Below are 9,543 nucleotides of genomic sequence, written 5' to 3' on the forward strand. Positions count from 1 at the left end.
AGTTAGTCATATCTTTATCCACCAACCACGGAGTTAGTTCCAATCTTACTAAACCCGTTTCACGAAGGGCTTCCTAACTAGAATCCCTTGATATCGATACTATCGGTAGAAAGAGCAGACGAGACGTAGCCTTAGTCACAAAATAGCATAATTTTTGAAAAGCAAAAATGTGATAAAACTGCAATTATTGTGATTAATTTGGAAATACATCTAATAAAAATAATAGCAGAGGCAAAATATGAACCATGCATACTTAAACCATGAAGACTTGAGCATCTAATTGCTGAGAAAATCAAATTATGAATATATCATTTCATGACTAAAAAATCACATGGGGACAATGAGATGGGTATCCCCGGGATAGTAAATTTTGATAGTTTACGAAAGTAAACCACAATTATTATCTTTGTAAAATAATGATAATTATACGTTTATTTATGGTTCCAAACATCATCAAAATATAGTTTAAATTAATTTTTTAAAATTTGTTTACATACCGAAACACACGATTTGACAAATTCTTTGCATAAATTAGAGATAGAATTTATCAAAAATGTTGATAAGTGTTTGAAAACGACGAATACGAGTCCAGTTATGGATGACATGCCGTGGTAGAATCTTTATCGATTCAATTACTTTACTATTTTAAAATGAGTGGTTTTGTTGCGTTTTACCAACAGTTTTGATAGTTTCTGAGCATAACAATTATTATTGAATGATCTATCACACCTGTTTTGCAATGTAATTTCAACTTCTATGAACGGTTACGTAAGATTACAATTTTCAAATTTCGAGGCAATTTTGCATGTCATAGTCTACCCACGTTGTACCCGATCTTGGTAAAGAGGGCTTCGTGAAACGGTTAGCGGACAAGAAGCTCACTATCTCCGATTTAGTCAAGAAGTTAGACTTATGACGGTGTTGAGAAACGGGCCCCTGATCAATCTGAATTAAAATTTCTTGCGACCTAGCAGGGAAAAGGTCCAGTTTTAAGGGATCAGGGTTTTATAAAGCATGATGTCTCAATGCAGGTAAAACACAAAAGGCAATTGTCACGAATGGTTCAATGTCTTCCACTCCTGTTGCTGCTGCATCAGGTATGATGAATTTCAGTGTTTCACTAATGAATCAAAGTGATCACAGAAACAGAAGCTTTATTCTGCAATCATTTTTTCAGAAATCAAAGCCTATCAAATAGAATCTTTTCAAGGCGCATGGGGAGTGTGGCTGCATACCAGCTTCTGGAAGATGCTCCTCTTGATGAAAGTAGCATGCCCACATCACTATAACCATGAGCCATGATACTGTCCCAGGGTGCTACATAACTTTTTTGAAGCACTTGCCCGATCGGGCAAGTGAATTCCTAAATAGTTGGAAAATACTTGCCCGAAAATATATTTCACTTGCCCGAAAAAAATCTTTCAAAATGTTTTACTGCTTCAAAAGAAAGTAGTGCGGTTTTATATACTATTGCTTTTTCCTCTCATTTAAACATGAACTGGCCTGCGTACCTTGTATTTGTAATATTTTGGGTTTTTTTTTCAAAATGATTTTATCTTGCCTGCCATGACTGAAATTAGTGTCAATATGCCATTTTATTAATTTCCTCTATCCTATTTTTTCATGTACTTTTGTATTACCAAGGCACAAAATAAAAAAGGGAATCACTGAAAATAACTAAAGAAGGAAGAAGGAAAGAAGAAATAACGAAAGAAAGAAAGAAAGAAAGAAAAAGAGAGAGAGAAAGAAGAAAATGACAAAGGAAGAAAAAAGGAAAGGAAGGGAGGGTGAACAGATGGGTGAAAGAAAGAATGAAGGAGAGAGAAAAAAGGAAAGAAAGGAGAATGAAGAAGAAAGAAGGAAAAATGAAGTAAAGAAAATGAAAGAAACAAGAAAAAATGAAAAGAAAATATAAAATGAGGATGAAAGAAATACTAAAATGAGGATGAAAGAAAAAATAAAGGAAAGAAAAAAATCCTTTATCCTTTTAGATATACTGTAGACAAAACAAGGAAAAGAAATGGAAGAGTAATTAATGTGTGAAAAAAGGAAAAAAAAAAGAAAGTTAAGAAAAAAAAGGAGGATGAAAGAATGAAGAAAAAAAAGGAGGATGAAAGAATGAAGAAAAAAAAGGAGGATGAAAGAATGAAGAAAAAAAGGTTTCCTTCATTCTTTGGAAGAAAGAATTAAAAAAAAACATGAAGTGAGGAAGGAAATAGCATTGAAGGAAAGAAATAAGAAGGGAAAAGAAAGAATGAAATAGAGGAAGGAAAGAATGAAGGGAAGAGAGAAGGGGGAAAAAGAAAGAAAATACTGGAAGAAAAATTAGAAGGGAAGAGAGAAGAAAAATAAAAAGGAAATTAAAAAGAAGGAAATAAAAAAAGGAGAGTAAGAAAAAGAAGGAAAGAAAGAAAAACCAAAGAGGGGCATAAGAACAAAAGAATGAAGAAAACAAATGGACACAGACTTAAAGAAAGGAAGGAAAGCTAGGAAATTATAGGAAATGAAGATAAATGGAATTAAAAAGGAGTTCAGGAAGGATAGAAGAAAGAAGAAATAATGGAAAGAAAAAAATCAGGAAGGAAAGAATAAGGGAAAAGAAAAGGAAAAAAGAATGAAGCGAAGAGAGAATGGAAGAAACAAAAGAATGGAAGAAGGAATGACAGAAAGAAAGAACAAAAAGAGGGAGGGAGCAAAGAATATTTTCAGGAAAGAAAGAAAGGAAATAAAGAAGGAAATTAAGAAAAGGAAAGAAAGAAAAATGAACAGAGAGAGAGAAAGGATCAGGAAAAAAAGCTAGGAAAGAGTGAAAATGAAGACAGATGGAGCAAAAAAGGCCAGCAGGAAGGATTGAAGAAAGGATAGAAAAGAAAAAGGACAGAAAGGAAGGAAGTAAAGAGGAAGAAAGTTCAAAGATCAAACAAAAAAATCCAATCATCTATTTAACAAATATCTTACTGATATAATTTTTTTTTCAATATATCTTAAAAATTGTTTGAAAATTAAATGTTTTAGAATAAATAATAATATTTCAAAGCAAGACAATGTCCAGGCCTGCAATGTCAAACTAAAAAAATTAGATGAATCATCAAGGCATCACACACACGTAGCTACAAGTTTGCACTAATCACAAGACTTAAAACGAAAGCTGAAACAACTAGTTATGAAAACTCGATTACTTGCTCCTCCGATCACATCAACAAATCAGTAATCTGAAAATCCATATATCTAATTATAAAAAAAATCCTGCCGATTTGTGATTATTTTGGTGGAAAAACTATTTTTCATGTGAGATTGCTCACTACCAAGGCGAATCTGATCTTCACAAAGGAATGTTTTGCTCTTTTGCTGTTTGTTGGCTGATGTCTTGTAGCAGATTATACCTTTCAATTAAGATGTTTCAGATTTGGAACAGCAAATTGAGAAGCAGACGATTTTTGTGATATCAAATTTATTATTATCGATTTGCACGCTTCTGCACACTCATAATGACTTTTCTAACAACGAGAGGGGGACGACCCCTACAAGAAACCCACCATGTTTCTCTGGAATATTATGAGGAAATCTTTAAAATGTGATTATAAATTACAATCAATCAATTTCTTTTCAGCCTCTATCTTGAAATATTCATACATTTTTCCAAATAAAAACCATGGAACTAAGATAACCATTTGTAAACCAGAACTGCACATTAATTTCCGAGAATTCAGGTAATTTATTACCTTCTGCGCATACAATTTGTCTAATGTTAAATGTCTAATCACCGAAAGCTTCTGTAACTCATGGTTTAATTGACGGCGACCATGATGGTATCACAGGAGATCAATATGAAGAGAATGTTATTCACATGACAATGACAGTCAGATGTTAGTGAATTCATTAACTAACCGATGAATGTCCAGCTTTCATAGGTCCATGCTCTGATTGATCAGGGATGTACAGGTCCGGAGTGCAGGTGTGCACGGCCTGCCTTCATGCCTGCCACACACAGGAGGAAGGCCCGGCCACGTGCACCGGCTAGTACATGTTTCTATGCTGACTTTGTGTGTAGATCTACAGTCAGTCCGCAGCCCGTCCGAAAGTGCTCTATTTTATTCAGCGGTATGCATAGCCGTCCGTGGTTATGCATACGTAATGAGCTGTGAAGACGAACTTTCCGATCGGTGTTTTTTGCTCTTAGAATCTTTTATTCCTCACATAATTGGTCTTATTTTATAGATAAAACTTTGAAATTTCTGATCAGCTAAATAAAATGCACATTTAATGTATTTTGAAGACCAATATTTAGCTTAGAAAAAATTATTTTTTTCAAGAAATATATGTGAATAAACAGAGCGCATTTTTGCATCGAAATCACACTTGCGTCAAATTGATATTATAATCAATATAAAGCGTAGACATTCTTCTTTACGACTGAAAAAGAATTATGAAATTTTATGATGTAGCAAAGTCAGGAACCACAAAAAACCATGGCAATGTCCATCGCGAAATGATTGGAATTGTAGTAGAATTGCCGACGCGTTCTGATTGGTCAACAGCGGCGCACAGAATTACAACATTATATATAGCTTAAAAAACCCGGAAGTAGTACGGAAGAGATCGATGGCGAACTGCGTGAGCGCTATGTTTTTGACATGTGCAAGGACCCTGGTTCGAACCCGCCAGACTGCATTTTTTTTTTTTTTTTTTTTTTTGGGGGGGGGGGTGGTTGATGGGGATATGTTTATGCTTTTTCTTTAAATCATATTCCTTCATCGTTCCTACCCAGCTTTATTCTCTTTTTACTTTCATATGAAGTTCTATTTAGGCCTGTATTTATTAAATCATGGAGCTATTAATAGCTCTATTATTAATTCTTACTTCTTCTTAATCACAGCTTTTGATTTTCAAGTTCTTGATTACACTTATTTGGGCAGGGGTGGGAAGGGAAGTGAGTTAAAGGTCAAGTGCACATCAACAAAAAAGTATTTGAATAAATACAGAAATTTTTCTGTTTTAACACAAAACAGTTATATACACAAAACAATGGTATGCAAATAGAGTTGATTATGTCACTCACATCAAATTACTTTTTAAATTTTTGTTGCATTTTTATTATATAAATTTTAGCAAATTTGATGTAAAAAATCTTTCTCGAATCACAATAGGTTACATTTATGGAAACTACGAATGTTAATGGAGGAATTAAAATCCCTCTCAAAATTTGTTAATGAAAATTAAAATAAAATATACACGTCATGTACATGTATCAAACAAAAAAATACACAAGAAATTAGAGTGCGTGTGACATAATCGGTTCTGTAATTTGCACATTGACCAAGATGAGCATATAATTGTTTTATAAAATTAGGCAAATTTCTCAATGTCAAAATAGTAATTTTTTGAATTTTGAATCATAGTTTTTATGAAATTCTCTGCAATACTTTATTTTTCTTTAAATTCAAATTAATTTTTTGGTGGGGTGGACTTCTCCTTTACTCTTTGCTTGGAATAGGGAATGCACATTAATATTTATCCAAGAATAAAATTGTCTAAACATATGCAAATCAGTAATTGGACACATGCTCACTTTCCTTTCATCCAGGCCACTTTCTCACATCCACCAGGTTTACAGTCTTATAACAAAAATTATGAATTAATTATAATACCATCACACCATAGCTCCATGATCACACAACATTCATACAGTGCTTCACAACAAATATTTCACTTCTGTTCATATATGAAATGATTACTGTGGAAAACAAAAACAAGGCGTAACCACATTCAAATACCGTTTAAAAGGACAAATATATTATACCTTTCGAAAAAAAAAATTGTGAACATACATGGCACTTAACCTTCAGCACATTAGATAACATATAACAGAGTTGCTTGAGAACAAAATATAATTATGGGGCATTGCAAGAAACTTATGTTCAATTGCAAATCAACTACATGTTTGTGTTTAATCAAAGGACTTACCCTTAATTTTGGAATGTGTGATTGAGTAGAAAGTTTCTTGCAATGCATTAAAAATGTTCTTTGGTTTTGAATTGTGAATTTTTATTTTTGTCAAGCTGTATTCCTGTCCAAGTCAGTATTCTTAGTTCTCCCCCAAACTGTGCTCTAATTTTTTTGTTTCCAATATCGATAAAGATCAATTGTCTGTTGTATCATTATCAGTCCAAAATTTGCAAACGAAAAAAAGGCTTTGTCCAAATCATGGTCTGACCATTATAGTACATGATGGAATCTCCCAGAATGAAGTAGCAAGCAGAGACCAGAGTCAGCAAGTATGCAGATCTGTGTGTAGAAGAGACAAAAAAGAGAGAAATAGTCTAAATTATTCAAAGTATGAATTATGTTACATGTAAGTCAATTAAGAGACTAACTAAGTACTGTCTGTGCATGTGACAGCCACAATTTTTTTATTTGAACAAAATGGTTTATAAATACTACTGAGTACGGTAGTACCAGACTTTTTACTTTGACTTTAAACTGTTTATAGTCTCTAGAGTAGACTGTCTGAGCTAATCATCATTTAATTCTTAACCGCAGCTTGGGGCAAAAATCATCATGGGGCTCAACTTCGATTAATTAAGAAAAAAGGTTAACAATTTTCAACATAAATCAAGAAATATCTCAATCTATAAAAAATCATTTGAATAAAACTTTAGAAGGGATCTACTTATTAAGCTTCGTTTATATTAAGTCTTAATTTAAAAAAACAAGTCCACCGTCCACAGGCACAGTCACAAATATAATGCGAGCCATCTGCCATCATTACAGAAGTTTCAACGTATGGGACCAAAGTCGAAATTCTACCAACCAGCGACGAACGTAATTTTGGCATTATTTCGCGCCATCGTGGAGTGAACGAGAAGGTTACTTCCGGGTAAAACGTAAATTTCTTGATTTTTAGGGTATCATTTTCTCTAAAATAAAAATATAAGGTGAGTTTGCGTCAAGTTGGTTCTGACATATTTTGAACAGTGAATTTTCTTCTTTCTAAAAAACCCCGATCGAAACAATTTGGTTATGTAGCAAAGTCAGGAACCAAAAGTGAAATTCCGACTACAAAATCGCAGTTAAAATATTACTAAAATAAGCATCAATTAAAGAGGTAAAAATGGTAGGTTGAAAATGTCGAAATATGGAAAATTATATACCAAAATGTAGATGAAGGTCTTGAGAATAACTTACCACAATTCGTTTTGACGTAAACTGAAGTTAGCGACCAGTACAGAGCTATAACTTCAGCCCCTCCAATTCAGTGGGAAAATCAAGCCAAATTGATCGCACGTTTTCCTTCGGAGACCGCTAGAGGGCCGCTGAATAAATCTCCGCGAATATGCTCATTATCGTGCGAGCTGCGGTCTGACTGTCTAAGAAAATAGCGCAAATCGGCTTGCAATGTGAATTGAGGGAAGTTGTTAACTTTGTTTTTTCTCTATCTTTTCTGTATTTTTTCTTGTGAAATATGGGAAAACTTTGTAAAATTTAATTTCACAGTGAGAATTTTGCTTGCCCGATTCGGGCAAGCAGTTTTTTTTTTACTTCAAAACACTTGCCCGACTCTAACTTTTACTTGCCCCGGGCAATTGGGCAAGCGCTTATGTCGCACCCTGCTGTCCATTTCAGTGAGACTGGCTAGTGCTATGCTGTTCTGAATGAAGGGGTCCTTTGGCCAGGAGAAGTAATTGCAGTAGGAAATATGGGTGACTACCAAGTCATAGTCACAGAACGAGTGCATTGATAGTGACCAAATCCTAGAGATAAAATTTTCTACCGAAAGAAAAGCTTGAAGATCAAGTAAGATAAACCAGATTTAACCAAAAATCACAGCCATTTCAGGTCTTCTGATCACACCTTTCTCAGACTTTTCATCAATAATGATGAATGAAACTGTATCTTTCGTTATACAAGTCGATATGATTATTGCATATGGCCAAATGCTTACGACCAATAATTTCTACCATTTTGGTACTACATGTACATGTACATTGCTTTCAAGTAGAAATATAAATTAAATTATTAACCTGGGTGAGAATTACAAATGGATACCAATCAATATACATGTACATCTGCATTTGATTTTAGTTTGGTCGAGGACAAAGGGTAGCACTTTCTGTTTTCACATTTTTTTTTATTGGGGTATATTTTCTTTCACCAAGAAATGCAATAGAGAAAATGTTTTGGTCAGAGTAATTTAATGATCTTTTACGAGATTATTCTGTTCTTCAAGAACATGTAGTTATAATGTACAAGTATCATCAGATAGGTTTGCTTGATTCACGTGTTTGGTTGGATAAGATTGCACATTTGAGTCTAGATATATTTTAAATACTCATTTTGCTAGTTGTAAAAAAAAAAAAAATTATTAAAATCTTAAAGGACTAACTACGGTTAAAATATAAGAGTCTCCTGAGTGAACCACAGAAACTTGCAAGTAATGCGATTTTTAAAGAGACAATATTTTTCACTCTGCACCATTTCACTTAATAAAATGTACTATAACTAGAATATTTTACGCCCCAAATATTGAATAATCATGTATCTAAATATTCAGCTTCAAGGTGTTAAAGTTTCATGGTCAGGAGCATGACAATGATTATGTAATGTGTAACATGAGTAAAACTAATTTTGGTAAAATTGTCAATCATTATGTTTCTAAAATTTTGAGCTTCTACATGTACACTTGTGAACCTCTGTCAGAAATCACATACCCATTACCCACTGCTTGGTATGTACATACTGTACAGTGTATGAGGCCCTTTTTTTAATAAAGACATGCTCTTATTAGTACCAAAAGCTTGCATAATTTCCAAATTTTCTGATAGACATGTTGAATCAAAAATTATAATAATATACTTTACCAAGGTGTATTAAGAAATCACACACCATGTACAGAAAAGAGATTGTCAAACTCCATGGTAAAAAATGTGGCAATTACAATATATTCTAGGGTGCCTACAATGTGTAATTTGAGCTACATGGAATTGCCCTGTAGTAAGAACCATAATGCCATTTAGCCACCCTACAACTTTAAAATAAAAATAAATCAATCGCTGATGTGGTTTACGGTACACCATGTGAAGTGTTGTAGAAACAGTGGATAGGAGAAGAGAAGAAATGGATAGGCGAGAAAGTGGAGATTTGAGAGTAGAGTATTCTTTCTTGAAAGTAGTCCTGAAAAGGACTGTAAACCAGGAAAGATTGATGAGTTGAGAACAGCTTGAGTAGTAGAGCTAGTGAGGAGATGCTGGCTTGAGTCGGCGAGTAGAGATGATGAGTAGTAGAGAGACTCGACGTTTCGGGCAGGTTGACTGTCCGTCTTCAGGAGTGAGTGTTCGCTTGGCATGCGGCGGTACTTATGGCGTTCGTGCGGACGTGGGGGAAAGCGCTGGGCCGGCGGTCACGGCGGGCGGACGTCGTAGGTAGCGCTCTGTGCGTGGGTCGGCGGTTTTTGGCGGGAAACGAGTTGGCGTGGTATGCGGACGCGGTGAGTAGACGGCGGGGTGAGTTACGGCGGCGGTGTGTGTCGGCGGCGTGGTAGGTACA

Source organism: Lytechinus pictus, chromosome 2 (genome assembly GCF_037042905.1).
Source record: "Lytechinus pictus isolate F3 Inbred chromosome 2, Lp3.0, whole genome shotgun sequence".
NCBI classification, from domain to species: Eukaryota; Metazoa; Echinodermata; class Echinoidea; order Temnopleuroida; family Toxopneustidae; genus Lytechinus; species Lytechinus pictus.